This window comes from Bos indicus, chromosome 1 (assembly GCF_029378745.1).
Source record: "Bos indicus isolate NIAB-ARS_2022 breed Sahiwal x Tharparkar chromosome 1, NIAB-ARS_B.indTharparkar_mat_pri_1.0, whole genome shotgun sequence".
Lineage (NCBI taxonomy): Eukaryota > Metazoa > Chordata > Mammalia > Artiodactyla > Bovidae > Bos > Bos indicus.
The window spans coordinates 19,790,012-19,796,255 of NC_091760.1; the positions used below are offsets into that span (position 1 = coordinate 19,790,012).

At 37.5% G+C, this 6,244-nt stretch overlaps 1 long non-coding RNA gene across 1 annotated transcript in view; it reads right to left on the reverse strand.

The window, feature by feature from the left end:
* LOC139182215 (uncharacterized) overlaps positions 1 to 6,244 on the reverse strand; it is a 100,927-nt gene that overhangs the window by 67,522 nt on the left and 27,161 nt on the right. The gene's annotated exons all lie outside the window — the stretch shown is intronic.

The following is a 6,244-nucleotide window of genomic DNA, read 5'->3' on the forward strand; positions in this document are numbered from 1 at the left end:
TATATGAAACGAGTCACCAGTCCAGGTTCGATGCACGATACTGGATGCTTGGGGTTGGTGCACTGGGACGACCCAGAGGGATGCTGTGGGGAGGGAGGAGGGAGGAGGGTTCAGGATGGGGAACACATGTATACCTGTGGTGGATTCATTTTGATATATGGCAAAACCAATACAATATTGTAAAGTTAAAAAATAAAATTAAATTAAAAAAAATAAAATAAAATATTTTTAAAAGCATGCATATTTTTTATAATCAGAAAAGTAATAAAATTTTCCTATAAATAATATCATTCCTTAGTGGGATAAAAAATGAGGTTATATTTTAGTCTAAATATTGCATTCCATTTGCTGTGTATCTATTTAGGCTTAAAAATTCAGAAACTTTATATTGCTCATGCCACAAACTTAGTCCTTCTCAACCAAATCTTTTGCTTTCTTCAAAAAAATCATTTATGGAAAACCTTTTTAATACTTTTAAAGAAAAATTTATAAATACCTATATATCTCAAATAAGGTTTTCAGTAGAGGATCAGAGCAGCCTAGACTGTATGAGTCCCACCTCTCACACAGCAATTCAGAGATACAGCTCTTCTTGTAGGGAGTAAAACAGTGCCAGCAAACACCCACATACTTACAAAGAACTTGAGTTGAAAAAAAAAGTTATCTTTTAGAGTATGTTAGATACTCAAGAAGTGAATTCTCATTTGATTCCCTCTCCAATGTGATGTGGTACTACTAACAAGTCTTTCTGCTGCTGCTGCTGCTGCTAAGTTGCTTCAGTCGTGTCCGACTCTGTGCGACGCCATAGACGGTAGCCCACCAGGCTCCCCCATCCTTGGGATTCTCCAGGCAAGAACACTGGAGTGGGTTGCCATTTCCTTCTCCAATGCATGAAAGTGAAAAGTGAAAGTGAAGTCGCTCAGTCGTGTCCGACTCTTAGCGACCCCATGGACTGCAGCCTACCAGGCTCCTCCGTCCATGGGATTTTCTAGGCAAAAGTACTGGAGTGGGGTGCCATTGCCTTCTCCGAACAAGTCTTTCTAAAGACAGTAAAAAGTTCCTTCATATCACCCAGCTTGGGAGGTATGCCATTGTCAAATATGCAGAATTAGAAACATCTCTACAAAGATTAATAATAAAAAAACCCTTAAGAAATACTTGAGCTTGTGTCACATGTTTTTATAATTTGACTTTTACATTTTCCTTTAATTTTCTTTTTTCATAGTTAGTTCTTATGCTAGTAAATAATAGAACCATTATAGGATATTTCATTAATCTGCCATTCTTTTAGCCTTCCCTAATATTCCTCTACCTGGTATTTAAAAAATACATTGTAAATAGATAAGTTGCTTAGCCACTCATAAAAAAGGTGTTTAGTATGAGGTAAAGCCACATACTAAACCTGTAGCCCTGAATTACGTCCATGAGTCTCTCTCTACTTAGCTATCACATGTGCTTTTCTCAGACTCATGGCATTGTGCAGATACAATTTGTAAGTGTTTGATTTATTGTTTTTCCTTCCTTTTCCCCAAAGCTCAGTTGACTATTATTTCTGTTGGCTCCTCAAGGTGCCTTGGGACAACTGATATTTTCCAGACTTAACCTGAACCCCACAAGTTACAAGAGCTTGGAGATCTCAGCTGTCACTTCTGTTTCCATGGAAACTCAAATCAGATTGCCAAAAATGAGGTTAGTCACTTAAAAATCATATTATTTTTAAAGAAACAAATACTGCCCACCGCCACCATATAATTTGAAACAGTGTTTTGTTGAAGGCCATTTTCTTGTTTTTAAGGATTAAATACCTGTTGCCATGGTAGCAGATTAATAAACAACAAAGATAGAGCTGAGCTCTAAAAGCTCCTACTGACAACAACACCTACACCCTCTGAGTCCATTGTGCTCAGGAAGCCACCTGCAGTGTGGGGCTCTAAACATGGTTTCTTAAATAATAATAAAGAACGACTCTGTTTCTATATATATATGTTTCCCACAAATGGAATACATTGATTAAATAGTGATAGGAGGATTTTTGTAATGATGACGATAATAATAAGTACTTATAATTAACTGTCTACAGCGGGACCAAAAGTGTTCAGGCTGGTTGTTGTTTAGTCACTTAGTCATGTCCGACTCTTTGCAACTGGCTCCCAGGCTCCCCTGCCCATGGGATCTCCCAGGCACGAATACTGGAGTGGCCTGCCATTTCCTTCTCCACGGGATCTTCCCAACCAAATGATCTCCAGTCCTCACTATTATTAACTCCATTTTCTCATGGAAGGTTTCACAGGTATAGACAAGGTAGCCATGATTTTAACTCAACTCTGTCCTGCTTTGGGGCCAGGGTTTGTCTCTTCTTCTTTTCAAAGTGCAGCAGGGAACAGGAGCAGAATATTTAATTCCTGCCCTCACTGCCAACACAGGTGTATGCCCACGTAGTCATACCACACAATGCATGTGGGTGATTCAATGCAGATAGAGTGAATGAGGTAAGAGGAAATTGGACTTCATTTTTTAATGCTTAATATTTTTAGTGCTTAACAATGTTTAAGCACTGTTAGCTCCTTCTCCAATAAGATCATATAAAGAATGTCTAAGTGCCCCTGAAGCCCAAACATGGATCCTAATCTCACAAGCCTACAATCTTTCGATGGAGTTAAATGCAATATTGCTTCCCGCTTTACAACTCACCTTCTCACCACCAACTATAACCTAACATATAAACTGAACAATGCCTAGAGTAGAGGCTTTATATATAACATAGGTGTGCTGATTTAAATGAACTAATAACTTCTTTGAAATTCTTAGTCAAATAATGAAAGTATTGGTCAATTGTTGATTGTAGCAAGAACTGAACAGACGCATTATGTTACCCTGAAATAATATTTTTCTGGTTTACTTGAGAGTGTACACTTCTACTGTGCCCTCAAAGGCATAGGTGACCACACATTGCTCAGAAAATTAGATAGGGACAGTCATGTTCATTATGTCTTACTTGAAGTTAATTCTGTCAGAGTTAAAAATAAACCCCCAAAAGCTCTGCAGACATACTTAGTAGAAATTGGATCCATCTCAACATGAAACAGCTGTCTTCCACATTTTTTCTCAGGCAAAATGTAGATGGAAACCTGATATAGCAGATTTTGTCTCCAGGCGAAATGAAATGGATGATTTTAATGTCAGTACAGGAAAAAGAGATGGGGCAGTTCCCCAAAGAGCAGCTCGGTGCTCACTCTTAATTTATGTCAATATTTTTCTACTGAAGTAGGAAAGGAAGCCATGGAAGAGGACATTTTTTTGGAGAAGCAGAGTTGAGGCATTGCTGACATCACAATCACACACTATTTAACCTTGAACTATTTGGATTCTTTGCAGTACTGCTAAGGTTATTTCTAAATTAAAGAGCTTAGAAAGCATGATATCAAAGGCCTAAGTGACATTTAATTTGAAGATACAATTACAGTGTTTCCTAAAATCATAGGGACCTCTCCAAAGACCAAACACTCTGAAAACCAATTCAAAACCTTATTCCTCAAGAAAAAAGTGATTTTTCCAAATATATATACATATATATATATATATATATGTTGCCATTTGTAACTTATTCCTGCCAATAAACTGCTCCATCAATTTTCAGATCTTTAGAAGCAATACTTAGAAATTTCCAAACCTCTGTGCTCATCCATGATGTTAATCACCACAGTAATCCAAATGAAACTACAATAAACCAAAAATCTGTAGCAATCAAGGAAAATGTATTCCAAATGGGTAAGCAAAAAAAAATCCAAACTTTAATTACACTTGCCAAGGTATAAATTAGAACTAAGAAAGTAAGACCAGCCTACACCAGAAATGGAAGATAAACCCTACACTATAGTTCTGTATATTTATTTACCCACAAATTCCAATTTGTGGTAAACAATCACTAAACAGAGATCCTTGTACTTACAATAAATATTACCATAAAAAATGTCAAGAATTCCCTCAAATACACTTCCAAAGTGAGAAAAGTTTCTCCCTTTTCTCCTCCCCTTCTGTCTACAGTAGGTAATAGTTACCCAAAACATCCATGACCTAACCCTTGGAACCTATGGGTATGTTACGTTACATGGCAAAAGGTACTCAGCAGATGTAATTTTAATCTTTAAATTAAAAAGACTACCCTGAATTTTCTCAGCTGCCTCAATCTAATCTCACAAGCTCTACAAAGTAGAAAAGTTCTCCAGCTGGAAGGAGATGAAGAAGGCAAATGAGAATCCAAGCATGAGGATTCAATCGATTGCTGGTGTTTCTGAGATCCATCTCTTGCTATTTCTGGCAGATGCAAAATAGCAGAGGGTAAAGAATAAAGGGGAAGAAAAAGGTGAGCCAAGTTCTTTAACCTCCTCAAACTTTAGTTTCCTCAGCTATACATTGGAGAGAAAGTCAGTTTCTTGACAGGTTGAGGAATGAATAGAGGGTTTAATAAATGTAAAAACATGTAGAAAATGCTTAATCCATCTCAGTCTCCTCTTCCACAGTCTCTTTTAACACTTTCTGGAGGTTGCAATCCCAAGTTCAAAAAAAACTATTTCAACCACTCCATCCCTAGGTAGCTGCACAAAGCAATGGAAGTTTATAGGACAAACTTGATCAAAGTGATTTAAATCTTCCCGGAAAGCATTTCCAAGGACTATCCTATGGAAGTCAGGCCTGAGGTCATGATTCCCAACAACTCAGATAAAAGAAGAGGATATTCTTATAATTTCAAGTTTACATTGATCTTTGTACAATCTGAATAACAAAAATAACTTTTGAAATAATTTTAATTATAAAACCAGAATCTCTCAAAATAAAGAGCATAAAAAGCAAAAGGAGTAACTAAGGACAAGAGTAATAAGAACTGAACAAACATAGATAATCTACCTAATTCTAGTGCAGAAAATTGCAGTGTAGAATATATGCTGACAATATTATAGCTGAAGAGATGGTAGGAAACAATTGCCAATAACTCTTGTAAGTGAACTGATTGAACTGGGTGAATTGATTATTAGATGGATTGATTAATGGGAGAACTGATTCTCAGAGATCAGCCAGATTCTCAGATTCTTGGCCAGCATCTCACTGGTACATGAAAGATGCTCAATACACATTTGTTGAATAAATGGTGAATATTGGTGTCATATTTGGCCTTAAATTTATCTTTAAAATTCCTGGAATCATGTTATTATGCTAAAAATAATCAATTATCTACCCACCTCTTTTCCAAACTTCTAATCAAAAGTATTTGTTGCAGTTGTTGTTTAGTTGCTGAGTTGTGTCCAACTCTTTTTCATGACCCCATGAACTATAGTCCACTAGTCTCCTCTGTCCCTGAGATTTCTCAGGCCAGAATACTGGAGTGGGTAGCCGTTTCTTCTCCAGGGAATCTTCCTGACCCAGGAATTGAACTTGCCTTTCCTATACTGGTGGGCAGATTCTTTACCACTTAACCACCAGATTATAGAAACTTAAAAAAACCACACGAAGTAAAATTTTACTTTTAATCTATCAGTTTTACAGTTTTGGCAAGTTAACAAAGTCTATCTCTCATAGAAACTTTAGATGATAAAATATAAGAGTATCTCTGAAAATATAACTCTTTACATTAAGTTTGAGAATTATTCATGACTCAAAATTATTTTAAAATTTGTACTGTGCACGTGTGCGCAATTGCTCAGTCATGTCAGATTCTTTGTGGCCCCACAGACTGTAGCCCACCAAGCTCCTCTTTTCATGGAATTTTTTAGGTAAGAATACTGGAACAGGTTGCCATTTTCTCCTCCAGAAAACGTGTACTAGACTTTCATGTGACAGTCGTTCAGTCATGTCTGACTCTTTGCAGCCCCATGGACTGTATTCTGCAGGCCAGAATACTGGAGTGGGTAGCCTTTCCCTTCTCCAGGGAATCTTCCCAACCCAGGGATCAAACCCAGGTCTTCCGCATTGCAGGCAGATTCTTTACCAGCTGAGCCACCAGGGAAGCCCAAGAAGACTGGAGTGGGTAGCCTATCCCTTCACCAGGGGATCTTCCCGACCCAGGAATCGAACCAGGGGTCTCCTGCATTGCAGGCAAATTCTTTATCAACTTAGCTATCAGGGAAGCACAGATCAAATAGTCAAAATACTTGTTGACTTGATCATTTAGGGTTCTAATAAAAAGTGTAAATACTGAGGGCCCTTTGTGTCCCTTGAATTTATTAGTGACTGACTATGCCTGCATGCT